The sequence below is a fragment of the Phyllostomus hastatus genome, unplaced genomic scaffold, assembly GCF_019186645.2.
Source record: "Phyllostomus hastatus isolate PE091 unplaced genomic scaffold, TTU_PhHast_1.1 phas_scaffold_345, whole genome shotgun sequence".
NCBI classification, from domain to species: Eukaryota; Metazoa; Chordata; class Mammalia; order Chiroptera; family Phyllostomidae; genus Phyllostomus; species Phyllostomus hastatus.
In genome coordinates, this window is record NW_025334024.1 from 18,849,617 (window position 1) to 18,869,778 (window position 20,162).

Consider the following 20,162-nt stretch of genomic DNA (forward strand, 5'->3'; position numbering starts at 1 on the left):
GTACAGTCATTTAACCTTGCTCACTGGGACTACTTTAAGAATGTGGTTCTGTCCTTAGCTTGCCGCGCCCCCCCCCCCCCCGCCCCCGCCAATTAGGCTCTCAGCTGCCCCAGGTACTGAGTATCTGCTGTGCTCCCTGCTGGAGATCTGTGGCTGAGAAAGAGACAGACAGACAGACAGACAGACAGAGGGGGCCTTGGCTGCAGGAACCTCCTAGGGTCACGGGAGAGAAAAGCCGGCAACTAGGCACACTCCGGTGGGAGAGGCACGGGTTTCTATGGGAACACAGCGGAGAGGCACCCAAGACAGATTGTGTCCGTAGAACAGGCTTTCCAGAAGGGAGGCGGTGACCTCTGACCTCAAGGATGCAGGTCGGTTGGTCAGTGAGAGGAGGGGGAGAAAGTTTGGATTATCTGTTCTACATAAGTAAGGCGGCGGCAACACCTAGTGCTCCAAGCCACCGCCATTCTGGGCATCTCCCGGTTCCGGGGACCAGCAGTTCGGGTCGGGCTCATTTGGGTGGTGCGTTCCCATGGGGCGTCACTTGAGGTTATTTGACGATACTCAGCTGGGGGACAGTCCAGTGTGCTGGGACCAAGCAGGCTTCCTCGAGTGCCTAGTGACTCGGTGGGGGACGGCTGGGAACCAGCATCTGCCCTCGAATCGCTTCCAAGACTCTCCACCTGTCCCCTCCTGTCTCTCTGGCGAGGCAGGCAGATTTCTTCCAGGTCAGCTCACAGCTCCAGCAAACAGGAGGTGGCAGCTTCCAGTCTCTTAGGTCCCAGGGCCACAAGCTGTCAAGGGATGACGTCCCCTCGACACTGTTGGTCGAGGTGTCACAGAGCCTGCGGGGATGGAAGGGGAGGGGGCACAGACCCGCCACTTATAGACGGAGAAGGTGTCATCTCTAATCCGCTCTTTTGGAGGGTGGGAGGGAGGGAGGGCTCTGCGCTGTGGAGTCAAGTGTGAGGTTAGAGAGAGCCGGACCCGTGGGGGGGCCCTGAGACCGGAGGGGCCACGGGAACGGGTGAGGCTGCGGAATGGGCTGAAGTGAGGCAGAGGGGCCTTGTGGAGACACACCATCGAGTCTGGAACTCGTGCTGGAGACCGTGGGCGGGCTCTGGAGGGTTCTGCGCAGGGCTGTGCCATGGTCAGATTGGCAGTTGAGGAAAACAACTCCCGGCAGCCATGCAAGAGGGAGGTGAGGGGGGGGGGAGGCGCAAAGGATCAGCTCGGAGCCGCAGACGCTGACATGGAGGCAGGCGCTGAAATAGCTCAGGTGGCAGATGTCGGTGCCTGAAGGGAGGGGCGGGCAGGTGGAGGAGCTAGAGAGATGTGGGGGCGTTAGGTCTGCGGGTGCACAGGCCCCGTCCCCATGCTGGCCGGCCACACGTCCTGCTGGTCCCACTCCTGTCCCCTGGGGGTCAGGGCCCCCCGCCCCCCGCCACCACAGAGACAGCTGTCTGGGTGGACATGTGGCTCCGGGCCCTGCACTCTCGGTCCCACCAGCAGCTGTGCTTTCGTCCCAGCGCTTTCCACGAGCATCAGTCAGCTTCCTGTCTGTGACAAATGGGGACAGTAATATTAAAAGTGACAAACATTTAACTGTCTCTGTAGCCGTGATCTCGATAGCGCAGGGAGGAAATGATGAAGTGGTGACTAGGACGGAAATCAGATTTCCTGTTGCAGGAGCTGATAAAACATTTCATTTTTCTAAACAAAGAGTTTGGGAGGGACCTGATTTGCTTCAAGCCCACAGGGGCTCAGTCTGGAATCTTCAGGTCGAGGACTGGGAGGCCTGTGGTCTCCCTGTTCCCGTGTCGGTCCCTGGCTTTCCTGGCAGGTGACTGCCGAGACCCACGGAGCATCAAGTTTACGCTGTGGTGCTTGGATTTGAAACCCTCCCTTCCCAGCACCAACGGGGCTGCTTACCCGTTGGAGCTCCAGTCTCCTTATTTAAAGTGAGAAGAACCCATTTCTACCTCACGGTTGGTGTGGAGTGTCCAGGGAAGCTCCCAGTCACTGCCTGTGTGACCCTCACAGACTCTCTGCGTGTCCAGTCAGGCCTGCACCGTGTTTGAATGGGGACAGAGGCTCCTGGAGCAAAGCAGCTTATCCAGGACCCCCTCTGAGACGAGGTGTGGGTGGCATTGTGTGACAGGGACTCGAGTGAAACTTTCTGCAACACAGCCTAGAAGAGTGGGTGGGTGCCATGTGGAAGCAGGTGTAAACTTGGTTCAGTAACGGTCTTGCAAACAGAGTCACCCAAAAATGTGTGGTGGTGAGCTCCTTGTCGTCAGAAGTGTTCAAGCGGAGGCTGCAGTTACCTGTTCCAAACCTTGGTTGGGAGAACTTGCAACTACGTGCGGGATCAGAGCAGAAGGCCTCTAAGGCACAGCCTGGCCCTGAGCGCTACAGAGCCGTAAAACATGCGTAAAACAGGGATAAGTACTTAAAGAGCCTCAAGGGGCTGTTCCAGCTATGACCGAACTCTTCATAATGGAGCCTTCGCTTGGGGCCTCCGGTGGCCAGGATGCGTCGTCTCTCTGGGCAGGAGGGGGTTGGCCTTGACCCGGCCTGGGCCCACTGGGTGTCCTAGAGCACCTCGGACCGCACGTCGTCCTGCGTCAGGCCCCTGCTATGGAGGCCGAGTCGGATTCTCCGTGGCTCACTTCCTGCTGGGCTCTGTCTGGCTTCTCCACCACTTTGGGAACCCAAGGAGACCGGATCTGTCGCATGCTGTGGAGAAGGACTTCCGATAGCTCACTCTCTGAACCCAGTGAGCTGGCCGGGCCCTGGCGCCAAAACCACGTCCTGCTGAGCTGTGTTTGCTTTGAAACTTAGTGTATTTCTCTCTCTCTGTGCCCCCCACTCCCTCCCCTGCTCCTCACCAGTCTGTCTCACTTTAACTGATGGCTCATCTGCTGGTTCAGGGTCATCTGCTGGTTCAGGGTCATCTGCTGGTTCAGGGTCAGGTGGCTTCATCCTAAGGAGCCAGACAGCAAATATCTTCAGCTTTGCGGGCCATGCAGTCTTCGTCATAGCCGCCCACCACCCAGCTATTGCGCAAAGCCAACCATAGACAGTATGTAAATAAATGGGCATGTGGTGTTATAAATATAGCCATTGACAGTAAATAAATATCACCATAGGCTATTAGCTCGGGGTGTTGCTGAAGCTCTTGCTGAAGATGAGACCATAAAATCGTAAAGTGACAATGCCATTACTCAGGGTGTCCAGAGCCCTCCGTGTCCCTTCCAGAGCTCCCTGGTGTTCTAGGTCATTAAAGTATATTGTTGATTAATATTTGAGCAGCCGCATGTAGTGGGCATCTCTCCAGGCGCCCCATTCCTCATCCGTTTCTGCTCCCTGTAGCTCTCAGCTCTGCCTGTGGGTCAACGTTTCCCTCCTTTGCTCCTTCGCCGTCTGGCCCACAGACCCAGACGAGACTGACCCGTGAGCTCCGCGCAGTCCGTGTAAACATCACGGAAGCCAGCGTGGACGGAGAGGAGATGCTCCCACGGTGTCCCCCCATCCTTACGCTTGCCCATGAGCTCACCCCTGCACATGCCTGCTAAGAAAGTCCCCCAGGCCCTCCCTCCGCTTTTCTGGTTTTCCCTCTGTCCACCCTGTGGTCTGTGGGGACAATTCCCTGCTATTGTGTAAGGTGACTTGCTCAGTGGGTCCTCTGGGAAATGCCACTGCCGTAGCTGGGGCCGTCCTTCCCAAACCTCTCCGTAGGTGGAGTTCCGCTTTGGTCACAAGAGGCCGTGCCTCTGCTCCCGAGTTCTCCTGAGTAACCCAGGCCAGGGCCTCAACCTCATCGACCCCCCGTGTGTCTGTCGCTGAAAGGGGGGCAGTGCCGACACCCGCCTCTAATGGATGACGGGGTATTGGATAAGACGTTGTTTAAATGCAAAGTGTCCCAAAAACTTGAGCGCAACTTTAAGATTTGATAACTTCAGAAGCAGAAACGCTATAAACTCACTGAACGCATCATTTGAAAGTTTAAGTATTTTGTGAATTTATACATCTTTAATTTTAATTTTTGTTTCAGTCCATATTTGCTGTGTTCAGCTGGAGGAGCTTTAAAAAATGAATTTAAAGAGTTATTTTTAAAAACTTACAAGGGACTAAAGGCAGAGAAAGTCAGAGACACTTTGAAGTGAGCTGTGTATTTATAGCACTTACACTGTATAGCACTGTTGCAGTTATTAACGCATAAAGCAGCACTACGGTTCAGTAAGAGCTGCAGAAGAGCAGCCCGTCTCTTGCTATTTATACCGTGATCGTCATCATCACCATCATTTGCTCAGAGCGATCACCAGAAAAACCCTTCTGCGATGTGAATTACTGGAGAGCATGTCCTGTCGCTGTCACTGCCTGGGTCCCACGAGGTGCCTCCCACCCCGTCCTGCGGAGCTCGGGGGCCACGCCCCTTCCGGGCTCACTCCTCCTCACCACCCCCGCCGGCCGCCTGCCCGGCTTCAGTGCCACGTGGTGGACCTCGGGCTCCGGCAGGAAACAGGGTCGGTGAGGGCAGCACACGGGTGTCTTTGCTGCTGCAAACTTGCTCCCATATCCCATGTTGGACCTGGATGTTGGGTTCGCAACCTTTCTCTGAGTCCCACTCTGCCATTGACCCGACTCACCACCGCAGCTTCCATTCAAAGGGCGTGTCCTCTCGAGCTGAGCCCCGCCCACACCTCCTTCCTCGAGGCCCTCACCCTCCCCCATCCCGCTCAGCCCCCACGCAGCCCGTCTCACCTACTGTTTCCACTCCCATCCTGGGATGCCCACGCCCACGCCACGCCACTGCAGAGCCTCCTCCAAGCAGGGTCCCCCGGTGGACTGTTCCTCCCCGCAAAGACCTCCGCACGGTGGGAACGCTCGCCAGCCCCAGACTTCGGCGTCTAAGAGACTGTCGGGAACGAAAAGATGGGTTTAGAAGGAGTGCTCTGCTCCTGGCAGCTGAGTTGGTAGCTGCCTGGGACGGGTGTGGAGGTGACGAGCGTGTCGTCGGGAGGGAGGGAGCTGGATAGGTGGGTCTGAATCTTCAAAGGGGAGCTGAGGCGGGCAGGGCATGGCCGCTGCGTGTCCTCAGCAGGAGGGGCTGGCGGGGCTGGCTGGGGAGAGGGGGTGGGGTGGGGACCCCCTCAGTGGAGGAAGAGGACTGACCCCAGGAGAAAGATGTGCTGGCTGGCCTGCCGATGGTTCTGGAATGACACCATCTGGGGTGGCAGGTACCAGAAGGGGACAAGGATTCAGTGGAGTGAGTGGCAAAGAGTGGCTAATGCTGGGGAGATGCCCAGGGGGACATGGACTGAAGGAGGTGCCTCCTAGAAGGAGGGACCACCGCTGACCCTGGACAGGACAGTGTCGGGGGTGCGGGTGGGGGTGATGGTGTTGTGGAAAATCCACCCACACGCGGGGAGATAATGAAGCACAAACTTTATTACCCCGGGGGCCCAGAGGGGGTGGCTAACATCCAAATCCTCTGAGCACTGATCCTCACTCTCCCGGGGTTTAAATAGTCTCGGGCTTCCTACCTACGTGGCGAAGCAAGGTTACAGAAGCCGAATGCGGAAGTTAGGTCCAGCTACCTTATATGGGAGACAAAGAGAAAACTCAGGAGGAATTTGCAGAAGCTACAGAGCACAGGAGCTTATCATGGGAGTGTGCATACGACCTTGAGTAACTGGCCGTTGCTTTGGTTACGACTTGTCAGCTTCTACAGTCCTGTGTGAAACTTTGCAAGTGTTACAGTTACAGAGCATAAGAAACTTTTGGAGTTTTCTTTTCCTGCCACAATGGCAGGACATTGAGGAGTGAGGAGGTAGGATGGTGGCCATCAGTCAGATGGGCCGCAGCAGTGACGGAGTGGCCTGCATTGGAAGGGGGGAGATTTTAGGCTCTTTGAGGCTGAAGGAAGGATTGAGGGTCATGGCGGCCCGTGGTGTGTTGGGCTCTGAAAGCTCAGGGGGACAGCTGCCCGGCAAACGGGGTCCGCACACAGGTTCCACAGCTTGTGGTGCAGAGTCCATAGGCCCCGTTGCATCTGTCCGGGACCCCAGCAGATGCTGACGGGGTCCCGGCCCAGAGTGGGTGCTGGTGGGTGCCAGACTGGGGGCTTCAGGGCCTTTCCTCAGAGCCCTCTCTTCCTTCTCTGTCTTATTCAAGGCCGCTCTTCTATTCCCCATTTTACAAGTGGGGAAACTGAGGCACGGGGGCTGGGGTTATGGGATGCTCGGCCTAACTCCCCTCACAGAGGCCGGAAGCCCATGCAGGCCCCGTGAGTCGCCTGGTCTAATTAGACTCTAATTGAGTTCTCTCTCCTTCCTCTCCCGTGTCACAGTGATATTAAATCACAGGATTCAAACGTATAATTTCCTAAACTTAAATGTGATTTATCTTAATAGGACTCTGTACCGGGTCACTTTGTCATGCACAGTGTCAGGGAGCAGATCTGTCATTCACAGAGAGTTTGGAGCCGAGAGACGGAGAGTGGCCCGCTGGGGCCCCCAGGGCCGGGAGGCCACGCCCTGCGCCGGCAGTCTGTGGGCGGGCCGCTGGGTTGCACTGTGAATGGAAGCGGGGAGGTCAGATGTCCCCAGACCTCGCATGGTACGAGGGTCTGGCTTCAAGCCTCCCTGCTTTGACTCACCTCCTCAGCTCAGGACCGGATACTGGTCCTGCCTCAGGTGGCCGGAGCATTGCTTGGACAAGAACCGAACTGCACTGTTCTTTAGAAAAATGCTTGAGAGCCTCAGTATCTCACAGCAGGAAGATGGCTGGGATACACTGTATTTTATGAAGTTACCAGTTTATTTATTCCGTCATTTAACAGTGTGCAGAGGCCCCAACTTGCTGTGTGGATGGTGCAGATGCAGAAATGACACCTATGAGAGGAGTGACTTGCCCACGGGTAGGGGCTGAGCTTGGGTTTAACCCTGAGCCCCCGCAGTCCCTGGCCCAGGTCTCCTGGTCCTAGCGCCAGCTGCCACCAGCTGACATGTGCTCTTTGAAGGCGGCAGAAGGGGCGGGGGCCTTGCCGATGGTTATCTCCGTGATGAATGAGATTCCGGTTGGCAACTTGATCTTCCGCCTTTGCAACTTTGGGGAGATGGAGGGTGATCAAAAGAATATAGTTTTCTGATGAAAGACACCCTTGGAAACGCAATACTCCACTCTCTCAGCCTCTCGAGTCAGGGGAGGCGGGGTAAGAAAGACCTGTTGTGAGCAAGCCTGCCGCTGACACGGAGGCCTGAGCGTGCGTTAGCTCTGCAGCCTCTCCCCACACCCGCCTGAGTCCAAAGAGGTGCCGAAAAGCCCAAATGCAGAAATTTGGGAGCAGCGTGACAGTTCTGAGCTCTGGCTCTGGACCCAGGCCACTGGAGCTTAAACCTGAAGGGCAGCTCAACCCCTTGGTATCTGTGTGACTGTCCAGGCGGAGACTTAAACACTGTCCTGGTTTTCCAGCCGGCACGATGCGGGTAGCTGAGGGGAGCGCCTCACCGGTGTGAGGGTCAAAGGTGACGAGGAATGTAAACCACTTGGCGCAGGGCTGGGTCGATACACTGCGCGTCCTCCGTGACACCGACTTTTATCAAACACACTGAACCGTCTTTTCCCACATCTGAGGTGGCAGAATTCGCCTGGCTCTTTGGTGGTGCAGACCTGTGCCCCCAAGCAGTGGACTAGCCCCTGCCTCTTGCGACCAGGTTACTAGCTCATGAAAACAGGGGCAGGAAGCCCCTTTATCTCACCTGTCCTGTCCCCAGTTTTGGAGGGAGGTGCATTCCAGTGTGTCAGGAGTATGCAGACACCAGGGACCTTGAAGGTGGCTTGGCCCCTGCACTCCGGGCGCAGCTGAGATGGATGCTTGCTCTCCATCTGGGACAAGCCTGTGGACACACTGCTGCTGGGAGGCCGAGCGGTTTGGTTGGGGGGCGGCACCAGGGCCAAGGGGCATCGTGTGAGGGGGCGGTTCTGCAGGTTCTGCTCAGGGAGGCTTCAGAGAGGAGGTGCCACGTGAGCGGGTCCTAGGAGGATGAGGAGGAGGTTCTGAGTGTCTAGTTCAGTTTGACGAAGGCAGGCAAGTCCGTGGGGAACCTGCAGGGAGGGTGGCTCGGATGGGCCCTGGCGGCTGGGGGAAGAGGGACTCAGCAGTGTGAAGGGGTGTGTTTGTGTGTGCGCAGCTCGGTCAGTGCAGCAGGAGCGGGGCCAGCCTGGGCGGCTGGGGCTGGGGCTGCAGAGGGAGGTGGCACTGACAGTGACGGGCGTGGCGTCTACTGCCTGGAATCCACAAGTCCCAGCAGAAGCAGCAGCTGCTCCATCCTGTGGTGATGGGGTGGGCAGGGAGACTTCTGGAAGGCGTGATGTTTAGGCTGGCAGCCGAAAGCCTGGCGGAGGGCTGATCCAGGCCGGGGGGGAGGGGGGCAGGGGGGCATGTACAGGAGCCCGGGCGGGCAGAGGACGGACGGGGAGAGGGACAGACCGAGGGGCAGTTCTGGCTAGAGTAGCGGTGGGAATGGACGGGGCGTGGTGGGCGATCCTGTGTGGGCTGGGCGTGGGCCAGATCACCTGGCACCTTTCAACTCCTGCAGGCTCCGGGACCCAAGGTGGGTCACAGGCGGGGCCTGACTGGGGCAGGATTTGGGCTCAAGGCTCCCCAGGCCCCAGCTGACTCAGAGCTGCCTGATCTCAGGGCCTGAGCTCTCCTGCGCGCTCACTGTCCAGCACACTGGCCTCTTGGCTCTCAACTGGGCCGTCTGGCTGCCCAGGCACAGAGGAGACTAGCCGTCCACTTGGGGTTTTAAATGCTCTCAGAGGCCACTCGCCAGCCTGATGCAGATCCGTGGCTCGTCCCGCGGAAATTCATCCTGCACGACAGGAGTGTGAGATTACCCACTGTTTATGGATGGCTGGGTCTAAAATATCCATTCTGAAGTCCACTGAAGGATGAAATTCCTCGTTACTTTCATAGATTCCCTTGTCTTCCTTTCCCCCCGTGGAGGGACATAAAGCACTGGTATTTTTAGCTCAAAGCCTGGCCATTTTTCTGATCATACCTGAGTAAGGAGGAAGGGCATTTCGGCAGGGAGAGTGGTTTGATGAAGACCGTCCCAGCCTGCAAAGGTCCCCAAAAGCAGCTCCTCCCTTAATCGAGGTCTCTCTTTGTCACGGTTTCAACCACGTCTGGAAGCTGAGAGCTGCAGCCCGGCCTGTCTCTGCAACCGTTCGAGGTACCCACCCTCACGAGGACGCGGGACTTAAACGTAAGGCAGAGGCCCCTGGGCCGCCCAGCCCGGCCGCCCAGGAAGGAAGTGGGGCCAGCGCTGAGTCCGTCCCCAGCGCACCCTCTCTGTGGTCAGCATGCCAGTGTCCCTGGGGACTTTGTAAAGTATCCCAACACTCCAAAATTCTGGACGGAGCTGCTTTGAACGCCACCAGTGGGTCTGTCGTGATTCCCTGCTGCTCAGGGGGTCGTGTTTTCCTCTCCTTTTATACCAGGTGAGCCTTTCCTGCGGGTCCCAGCTAGGACTCTCCACCCCTGCCTCTACCTCCAGCCCAGCCCTGTCTGCCATGCACTGTGGTACATGCCTTTACATGCCTAGCCTTGTCGTGGTCTTCCAACTGTTGGATCCTCCGTGTGCAGTGTGACCTGCCACCTACAATGCATGCTGAATGAGTGAACACATGCATGGCCCACCTCGGGGTGGGGGGCATTTCCGTGAACAGCCCCGAGCCTGCTGCACTGGGAAGATTGTCGCTAGCCCCCGTCAGTGACCCCTTGCCCGCGTGTGCGTCACTGTGTTGCGTGCTCAGAATCTCACCTGTGTCGCTTGCTTTGTGATGAAGTCATTGGTCATGATGTTAATGCACACGACTCTGTGTGGCAGGATTTAGAGCTGTCTGCATCAGGGGAGAGAAGCAGGCAGTCCTTGCCCTCTTGGAGCTGACAGTCTGGGCGGAGGGCAGTCAAGGAGACAGTGTGCAGGGGTGGGGCCGAGCTCCAGCGCAGGCAGGAGGCAGGACGCCGGACCCCAGGGCAGCACAGGCTGGTGGAAATCACCCACCTGGGAGACTCCAGGAGGGCTCCTCGAGGGAGTGGGTTTTACAGAGAGACCCAAAGTGCAGGTAGGAGCTGGCCAGGCCGAAGGCAGGCTAGAGTGGTCCAGGCTTGGGGACACATGTAGGAAAGGCTGGTGACAGGGCGTGACTCTCGTGGCGATCTTGGTTGCAGGGTCAGCTCCTTTGATCCAGGTGGCCGTGGAAGACCTGGCCGCACTGACCTTACCTCTGGGCGCCTTTCCCTCCCCCGGTCTGGCCATGACGGGTCAGAGGAAGCCCCTGTGCTCTGGGGATGGGGTGCCAGCCCCAGGCAGCACCCTGCTTGCCTGCTCAGGGAGTTTCAGTGTGTGTCCCCAGGGGATGTCCTCCTGCTCCGAGAGTCAGCCCATTTTCTCATGTCCTGTCCCCCCCTCTGAACGTTGTCCAGGTGGTGACCCAGCCTGCTGTGAACTCCTCACTGCCCCACCCCCTCCACAGCCCCCGGGCCTCCTGCGGCTACAGGTTGCTAGGCGGCAGGCACAGGGGCTCATCCTCCACCATTGATGCAGATTCCAACCCGTCGCTTAACCCCTCTGAGGCTTCCAGCCATCCCCCTTAGAATGGGAATCACGTGCCTACTCCCTCGGCTTGTTTTGAGGATGAAACACAAACGTTTCTGCAATAGTAGCACGTAGTAGGTGCTTTATGTGGCCTTGGCTTTCCCTTCCTTTCCATTACAGAACACCCCAGAACTCAGGCCCTGCTCGTTACACTTGAGCTGATTGCAGTGCACACACAGAATGTCTGACCACGCCCCTCACAGGGTGCATCGTGTCCTCGGGCCCTGTTATAATGCCCATTGCACAGACGAGGCAGCTGAGGCTCAGAGAGGCCAAGTTGCTTTCCCAGGGGCCCAAACCGGCCAGCTGGGAATCAGGCCCTGGCCTTCGGCTCTCCTGCCGCTCCCTGCAGCCTGCCTGGCCCTCCTGGGAGGTCCATGGGCAGGAGCTGGCCAGGGGGTGCTGGCAGAGGCCCCTGTTCCTGCTCCTCCTGGTCGTCCTCTGGCGGGATGCAGGCAGCAGCCGAGAAGCAGAAACACACAGTTGTGAATAACCACTGTCGCCAACCAGGAGGGCTGTTCCTGAGCCCGCATCCTCACAAAGTCATTCTCTCCCCAGGTTCCCGTTTAATTTGGAAGGACACCTGCAGGCTCCTCGGACGCAAGCCGCTCGTGGATTCTGCAAACAGGTAAGGGCAGTGGTTGACTGCATCGCACATTCCCAGGCCTGCAGGGGGTGCCGCGTTATGGAGGTTCCCTTCGGGGACAGGACCCGGCGCTCCCCCAGGGTGAGCCCCCGGGGAGGTCCGGAGGAGGTCTGCGTCGAAGCCGGGCAGCCCTGCCCGCTTGTTCACTTGTTCGGGAGCGAGGACTCGGCCAGGAGCGCCTGCAGACTTCCACTCACCGCGTCTGAATAGAGGTGCGTTCCTCCTCTTCTCATCTCATTATCTCTCGGCCTCCCGGAAGGCTTTCTAGAGGAGGGTGCGGAGGCTCCAGGGGGCTAATGACTGTGTTCCAAGTCACACAGAGAGTGAGCCCCGGAGTGCAGATTCAAATTGAGGTCTGTCGGGGCTCAGAGCCTCTCTCATCTGCCTGTTTCCAGCAGGGCGGCGCCTGACGGGGTGCTGTGTATTCCGCTGTGATTGAAGCGGGAGCCGCAGGCCCACACTGACAGTGGGCCGGGGGTCTGTGGCTCCTCTGCCCCTCTGTGTCACCAAAGCCGCAGCACCCCCCTGGAACGTGGGTGCTGTCTTTGTGCCCCTTGTATAAAGGAGGAGGCTGAGGCCAGCGTGGAATAGGAAAGCTGGGCCAGTGGGAACTTTGTGGTGGCACTCAGGGGAGCAACAGGCATTGGGAGGTCTTGTCCATGGTGTCCAGTAGGTGGCAGGTTGCCGGCAAGTGTGCCAGGTGACCTCTGTGATGTGGTCTGGGGAACTGAGGGAGTTGAGCAGGGACTCGAGAACGAGGCTGGTGTGCAGGAGCGAGTGCATTTCCCCCAGAGGGGACTCCGGAGTTCTCTCTCTGGGTGGGCAGCTGTCCTGGGACTTGGTCTGGGGCGCAGGGTGGGGCTGCCTTTGGAATGAGGCAGGAGCTGAGTCCTCAGGAGGAGGCCCGGGTCAGGGCGCCCCTGCAGGTAGCGAAGTTCTGGGCTGAGGGTGGACCAGTAGGGAAGTCAGCCCTCTGAGAGGCCAGCTGGGTCCACCAGCCCCGGCTGTGGGGAGGGGGGAAGGGGTGATGGCAGCAGCCGGTGTCACCCACCCCACATCGTTCTGCTGAGGGTTGGAATTCTCATCCCCTGCAGAGCAGGCGGCTGCTGGTTTCTTTATAGACGCCCAGCCCATGGACTGGACTGGGGCCTGACTGGTGCTTCAGGGAGAGTGTCCCCTCAGGGATGGGGACAGAGAGGGATGAGGAGGGTGAGCCAGCCCTTCCCACCGCCTGGCCTAGCGCTGCTCAGGTTTCCTGCCGCAAAGAACAAGGGCTTGGCCTGGCTTTACAGAAGGGGTTCTGGGTTTCCCAGAGCATTGCGGAGTGACCCAGTGTCTGTCCTCCGGAGGAGAAATGCACACAAACTGTGAGGCCGGGGGTTAGGTGGGCAGGAAAGACGCAAGGAAGGAGAATCTGAGAGGGGCAGACATCACGGGCCCTGATACCTCGGGCTGCCCTCGGCCGAGGGGAGCTGGCGCCACTCTCAGGCTCCCGGGCAGGCTCCATTGCTGATGCACGGGGATGTCTGTCGTCTCTCTGTCCTTGGAGGCTGCAGACAGTTGCTCTGTGCCCGCCCACTCTGCATGGGGCCCAGCCACGGTAAGGAGGGCACTGGCAGTAGCTGGGGTCTGGGTGGAGGGCTCTGGGGAAGTGGGAGCGCGGAGCCAGGCCTGCCTTTCCTTTGTGAGAGGCCTCCCCTCCCCTCGAGGGCACACCCTCCACCTGGTCTGGCTCCCCTGGGTCACGACCCAGGACCTTCCCTCCTCTGACCACATTTCTGTCCTCCACCGAGTCTTCGGTCTCCATTTCAGTCCCTCTCTCTCTCTGAGTCACTCCCACCACAGTCCACAAAAGTGCTCAAAGCCAGCCCACATCCAACAGCAACAGACACCACCACTGCGACCCCCGAGCCCTGGGCCCCCCACTGCCCTGGGAGGCCGCCCTCCTAGGCCCCTCATGTCCTGATCAGCCTTCGTAACAGAACCGTCTGCGTGGATTTGCCCCCTCGTGCCCCATTCTGGTCGTGTGTCGCTCTCACTGTCACCGCCCCAACTCTCCAGAAACGCTTTTCTGAAAAGACCAGGGGACGTGCTGAGGGTCACGACCTAATGATACCACTTTTCTTCCCCCTTGACCACCCCAGCGGCTGTGGACATCACTTCCTGCTCTGAGCCCCTTTCTGCTTTGCATTTGGTGACATCTTCTCCCGGGGCCCCTCCACTTCTCTCTGCACCCCTGGGGTGTGGATGGTCTCCGGGGTTTCTTCCTCCTTCCTCTTCTCTCACTACCTGGCTTCTGCTCGGGCAATCTCCGGGCCCCTCGTGGCTTCGCCCACCATCCGCCTACACGCCCCGACCCCGGCACCTCTTCTCCCTGGGCTCCACGGGGGCCTCCACATCCGTGTGCGGCTGCAGGGGCGGGCAGCCTGGCGCTTTCGGTGAGCCAGGCTTAAGGACCGTCAGGGCGGCCGCTTCAGGAAGGTGAGCTGATACAGGAATTAACTGAGTTGTTGCGGATGTAGGCAAAACAATGGCCTTTTGATTCAGTTTTGATAAGAAGCAGAATTAAATTAGAAACTCATGGCCATACAGCTTTATTTTGCCCAATTCCTAGTCTATTGTAGTGGAGCTTAATAAATGTCGGCTGAATCTATTGTCGATCCGTTGTGCATCTGTCCTTCGTTTTGAAAAGGGTGGGTGAGCAAAATATTATTTATTGAATGGCTAGGAGAATCAATGGAGGAGCTAATTAGCGGGAAGGAGCTGAGATCCCCCTGCCTCCAGCTGCTCATCTGCGGGCGCTGTGCCCTTGATGCTGTCGTGCCTGGGGCCCTGGTGCTGCTTCCCTCTCGCCCGGAGGGGCGCCCAGCGCTTCGTGTACATGCGGCTAATGCTTGGGATGAGGAAGCTTGCTGCATTTGAACCTTAAGTAAAGGTCACTGACCGAAAAAGCAAAGCCAGTTGAATATAGAGTCTCATTTGTCTCCAACGAGGTCAAGAAGATACCTGTCCATTTATAAGCCCCGTGGGTGACCTCTAAAGATTCCAAGGTCAATGACAGCAGTGCAACCGGGTCAGAAAGGCACATCATTTTTGAAATGCACCCTCTTTAAAACATGGAGATATCATCGACATTACAACATTATGCTAGTGATAAGCGTACAATATCATGCTTTGACATTCATATATATATTGCTGAGTGGTCTCCACGCTAAGTCTAGTTAAAATCCATCACCACACCGTCACAAAAAGTTTTTCTTGTGATAAGCACTTGTAAGATCTATTCTCTAAGCAACTTGCAGATACGTAACACTGTCACACTAACCGCAGCCGCTGTCCTGTACGTTGTAACGCATGGCTTACTTTATCTCTGCAGGTTTGTGCCTTTCGACCCGCTTTGCCCCTTCCCCTGCTTCCACGCCCCTCCTCTGTCCTGTGTATCCGTGGTTTGCATTTTTTTTTTACGAACATGGGGTGTACATATTTTTTAAAGTTGGTGTCTTTGTTCCCCTCGAATAAATACCCAGAAGTAAATTACTGGGTTATATGATAGTTCTATTTTTAGTTTTGGGGGAAACATCACACTGGTTTTCATAGTGGCTGTACACATTTGCAGTCCCACCAAAAGCACACGAGGGTTCCCTTTTCTCCTCCTCCTTGCCAACGCTCATTTCTTGTCTTTTTGTAGCGGCTGCCGTGACGTGAGTGAGGCAGCATCTCACTGTGGCTCTCATTTGCGTTTCCCTGATTATCAGTGGGTTTGAGGACCATTCCACGTGTCCACGGGCCATCTGTTTGTTGTCCTTGGAAAAATGTCTATTCCTACCCACTATTTTTAATCAGATTTTTATTTCTTTAACATTTTGGATATTAAACCCTTATCAGATGTATGATTTGCAAATGTTTTATTTGGTAGGTTGTCTTTTCGTTGTGTTGATGGTTTCATTTGCCGTGCAGAAGCTTTTCAGTCTGACGTAGTTTGACTTGTTTGTTTTTGCTTTTGTTGCCTTTGATTTTGGTGCCAAATCCAAAAAGTCCTCCAATGCCAATGTCAGCAAGCATGCCATCTACTTTCTTCTAGGAGTTTTATGGTTTCGGGTCTAAAGTTCAAGTATTTCAACCATTTTGAGTTAGTTTTTTGTGGCGAATGTTCTATTTAATTCTTTTGCATGTGGCTGTCTAGTTCTCCCAGCACCATTTATCAACGGGACTGTCCTGCTCCCCATTGTATATTCTTGGCTGCTTTGTTGTGAACTAATAACCATTTGTGCATGAGCTTGTTTCTGGGCTTTCTACGCTGTTCCTTTGATCTCTGTGTGTGTATTTATGCCAGTGCCATACCGATGTGAGTACTATAGCTTTGTAATATAGTTAGTTGCAAATCAGGGTGCAGGATGCCTCCAGCTTTTTATATCTTACTTCCTTCTATTCCTTCCTTCCTTTGGCTTTTGGAGTCTTTTGTGGTCCCATGCAGGTTTTAGAATTATTTATTCTATTTGTGTGGAAATGCCATTAGACTTTTGATAGAGATTACATTGGCTCTATAGACCAATTTGGGTAGTATGGGCATTTTTAACAATATTAAGTCTTTTAGTTCATGAGCATAGAATACCTTTTCATTTACAGTAGTTGTGTCTTTAATTTTTTTTCATCAGTGCCTTATAGCTTTCAGTGTACAGGTCACTCACCTCCTGAATTAAATTGATTCGTACATATTTTATAATTTTTATGTAATTGTAAATGAGATAGTTTTCTCAATTTTTCTTTCTGACAGTTTATTAGTATATAGAAATGCAACAAAATTTTGTGTTCATTTTGTGTTCTGCACCTTTACCAAATTTGTTTATTCGTTTAACCGGTATTTTTAGTGGTTTATTTTTTAGAGTTTTCCATACATAATATCATGTCATCTGCAAAGAGGGACAGTTTTACTCCTCCCTTCCTTTCCAGTTCGGGTGCCGGTCCTTACCTAATGGCTCAGGCTGGAACTTCCGGCACCAACCCGAATGACAGCGATGGGAGGGCGTCCTGGTGCTGCTCCTGGTCAGGGAGGGAGCCCGCAGCTTTCTTCACTGGGTACAGTGTCAGTTGTAACCCTGGTTTTAAAGCTGCTTTTATGTGTCACTGTGGTAAATGACGCATCACACAAAAGTTGCTCTCTTAACCCCTTCGAGTGTGAAGTTCAGTGGGATGAAGTCACCACTGCCTGTCCCCAGTACTGTCTCCACCTTGCAAAACTGCAGCTCTGTCCCCAGTAAGCAGCAGCCTCCGATTTTCCCCTCGCCCCCAGCTCCTGGTGACCACCACTCGGCTTCCTCTCTGCGCCTGCAAATCTGACTGTGCTGTGAGCCTCCTGTCAGTGGAGGCATACGGTACTTGGCTTGTCTGAAGGGCTTGTTTCGCTCAGCACAGCGCCCTCAAGGCTCATCCGTTCCGTAGCCTGTGTCAGAGCTTTCTTCCTTTCTGTGGCTGGCCAGCATTCCACGCCATGTGGCTCCCGCGCACCCAGGGTTTAACCTATGAGCTTCAGGTTGGAGCTTGCTCTGAGGTCTTTGTGTTCAGAATGTGAGTGAGTCTCATTGCTTAAAGGAGTTTTACGATAGATAAACATGCAGGTTTAAAAGTAGATTTAAAAAAAAAACCATGCCCCTCTTCATGGCCTTTACATTCACTGAGTTTATTTTCAGTTCTGTCTCCCTCTGGGTCCTGAGTTTATTTTCAAATCTTCTCTTTTAATCGTGCTAAGGGCACAAGGCAAGAGATGGGTGTAGACGCTGAGGTCTTGGGTGGGAAGCAGGAGAGTGCGGCCCAGAGTCTGCGGCCATGGTGTCAGTGGGAACAGACCAAGCGACCTGACAGCGAAATGGGGAGAGGGCGTCAAAGCTCCGGGCCGCTGGGTTCCGACGGCTCACCCACCTGCAGGGCTGACTCGGGGAGCTCCGGCTGGGTCTTCCTGGTCCGTGAAGAGTGCCCGAGATCGTGCTGGGTTTTCACATTTCCCCCGCTTGTGGCAGGCAGGCGGGAAGGAAAACTCCAGCCACGCCTTGCTTGGGGAAGCCTCCTCCAAGGGCTGGGGCCGAACCATGCCTCTGACACATTGCTGTTGGCAGAAAATGTGTCGCCTCCCAATTTGTCTCTTCTGGCACCTTTTTCTCCCAGTGCTGCTGGTCTGCGGAGGAACAGTTGTGGGAACGCTGGGTGCACCGGGGAGCTTGGGAAAACGGATGAGAAAAACGGAGATTCTGTAAGCCTGTTTGGAAATCGAGACGCTGCCCAAATTTAAACTCGTGCTGAAAGAGCCTAAGCTGCTGTGCCCCAGCTCCTGGCAGTCGGTCAACCTCGGTCTTCAACCAGCCTCTCTCTCTATGCCTCTCTCCCTCTCTCCTTCGCCCTCTCCCCCAGCAATGTCACATACGTGTCACACGGGGGGAAGTGACTCTTACCTCTTTCACCCCTGGCCATTGAAAACATGGCCTGTGCCGGCCGGCTCTCTGGAGAGCTTTCGGGTCTGAGTCCGCAGTCCCACTGGGTAGCTGGATGACCATTCCTCACCCTGACCTCCGAGAGCGGCTGCTAACAAAGCGTAAGGTGCACGCAGCCAGGGAGCCAGCTCAGAGGCGGGCAGGACCCCGGGGATCGCAGCAGGAATAGAGAAAAGGGTATTATCTTTTCTCTAAAAGAAGGATTGTAAAGGTTATCAATTTCCCTTTCAAACAGAAAGCAGAAATGCCATTGACTCCAGCTGTCGAAAGAAAGTTGACTAACAGTCTAAAGTCGGTCAGGAGGTTGGACAGAGGAAGCTATTCTGAGCACACTGAAAGGCCACAGTCTGAACTCAGCCAGAAAAACGAGGTTCTCGGTTCGAATTCCTCCCCCTTCCCGGGACTAGTGAACCTGAGCAGAGCGTTTGCCCTCTCTCTGGACTGCAGCGGAGAGAGGCTTCATCTGGTTTCAGGGGGAACCTGGATTTACTGAGGCGCTACCCTCTCCAGCTGTGGGGCCTGGCGGCCTTCCCTCGAGGGGCAGATTGTGAAGCCCCCTCCTTTGGAGGGGCTGTGTGAGGAAAGCTCTGAGCGCCCAAGGTGGGCGACTGCATGCGTTCCCATACAGAGCCAAGAAGGAGGAGGATGGCAATGATAAATAAAGGGCACTTGTTGAAAATCAGAGTGTCCCTCTAATGCATGTGTTGTGCGGGGCTTTGGCTGTTTTGAAAGGAAACTCCTAACACAACCCAGCCCCATCCACGCATGGCTCCAGGCTTTGGCCCAGCTCGCCTGGTCGGGGACGTGCAGGCCCGCGCCGTTCCGACGCTGAACAAAACCCCATCTGCTCCGATCTCCCTGAGAGCGTATCCATTTACCCAACACCTATTGTTCTGTTTCCTCCGAGTGTGTGCCCTTCGCCCGCATTTCCAGGCAGAAGGGCTGTTACACCCGCCGAGAGCTCCTTTCCAGTTCACGTGCCACTCGGAATGTTCAAGAGCGTGCTTGAATTTTCACCTTTCGGTGCATCTCGGTGATGGCACGCCGCCCTTAAAGAATGAGATGTCAGCTTCCAGCCGAAAGGACCGGACACTGATTTTCCAGCTGAAAACCACCGCTCGTCCTTCCAGGCGCCTCATTGGGGTTGAGGACGTTATAAAACACCGCGGGACGGAGAGGCGGGTCTCTGCAGCCTGTGGAACGTCCCCTCTGCAGGGGCCCGTGTTACGAATGAGGCACACACCGAGTGGGGTGACACGTCCTCATTGCATTTAAGCACCGCCCTCATCTGAAATTCCTTGCTGGCAGCTCTATTTTTTTTTTTAAAGAGGCTTCAATATCACCTAGGTAAATTAATGTTGCCAAGAAAGGCATTTTAAGAATCGAGGCATCGGAAATAATTGCCGCCTAGGTGCTCACACAGCTCGATGGATTCATCCTGCTCCTTCATCCCCGCTGCTGACGCAAGTCATCCCCTCATGTCTTCCCATTGTCATTCTCCACCGTGGGGTCTTCTCTCCTCCGAATGGAGCTGCTCACTGCTCCCAAAGCCCTGGGCTCCTCACCTTGACCGCGAAGCCCTCCTCTCCTCTGAAGACCCCATTCAGAAGTCGCCTCCTGTCTGAACTGTGCCCGGGTGCCCTGACATGGGGTGCCTGCCCCCTCCCTCCTCAGACGCCCTCTGGTACTGCCTTTCCGACTCTACGGAGGAGCTCCGCACTCCAGATGCGCTTAGCTCTTGTCTTGGACTGTGAGCTCAGTGGTCACAGCTGGGGGTTGGGGGGGTGCATGTGATTTCTCTTTGACCATCAGCGCCTAAGAGCACCCAGGGTATATCTGATACTCATTAGAACTCCGATTCTAAAAATGAATGAGAGTTAAGAAACAACAAAGCTGGTGTAGGATGGGAGGAGCCAGGGGGTGACTAAAACAAAAGATGGGGCGTGAAGGGGGCCCCTCCCTTTTATAAGGCAGTAGGTCAAGGTCCCGGAAGGGGAAGCTGCTTGCCCCGGGGGCACGTGGGATCCGGGGCTGGACCTCTCACTGGGCGGGGCAGCGTGTCTTCTCGCTCCCAAGGGGCGGTTTTCCCGGGACAGTGTGGCCTCTGAGGCGTCGTCCTGTAGAAATGAGGGGCCTGAAGTGGTAGCTGCCAAGGGACACAGTGGTGTCAGGCTTGAGGTGGCCTCGCTCTATGCCTCCTGCTCCCTCCGTGCCTAAGTTCTGCAGTGTGTGTGCTTGGCTGGGGCTGGAAGGACGGGTCAGCTGAAGAACTGTGATAATGACTGTGATGGGGCTGACTGGCTGCCTTCCTGACCCCCGGCCCTCCTCCCTGTGGCTCTCAAGTCCTGCTCTGCACCCACA

General features: G+C 55.9%; 1 long non-coding RNA gene across 1 annotated transcript in view; it reads left to right on the forward strand.

The window, feature by feature from the left end:
* LOC123806152 overlaps nucleotides 1-20,162 on the forward strand; it is a 169,253-nt gene that overhangs the window by 120,083 nt on the left and 29,008 nt on the right. Inside the window, exon 4 of the long non-coding RNA XR_006783429.1 lies at nucleotides 11,232-11,301. This is a non-coding gene — a long non-coding RNA (uncharacterized LOC123806152). The remainder of the gene's footprint in view (nucleotides 1-11,231; nucleotides 11,302-20,162) is intronic.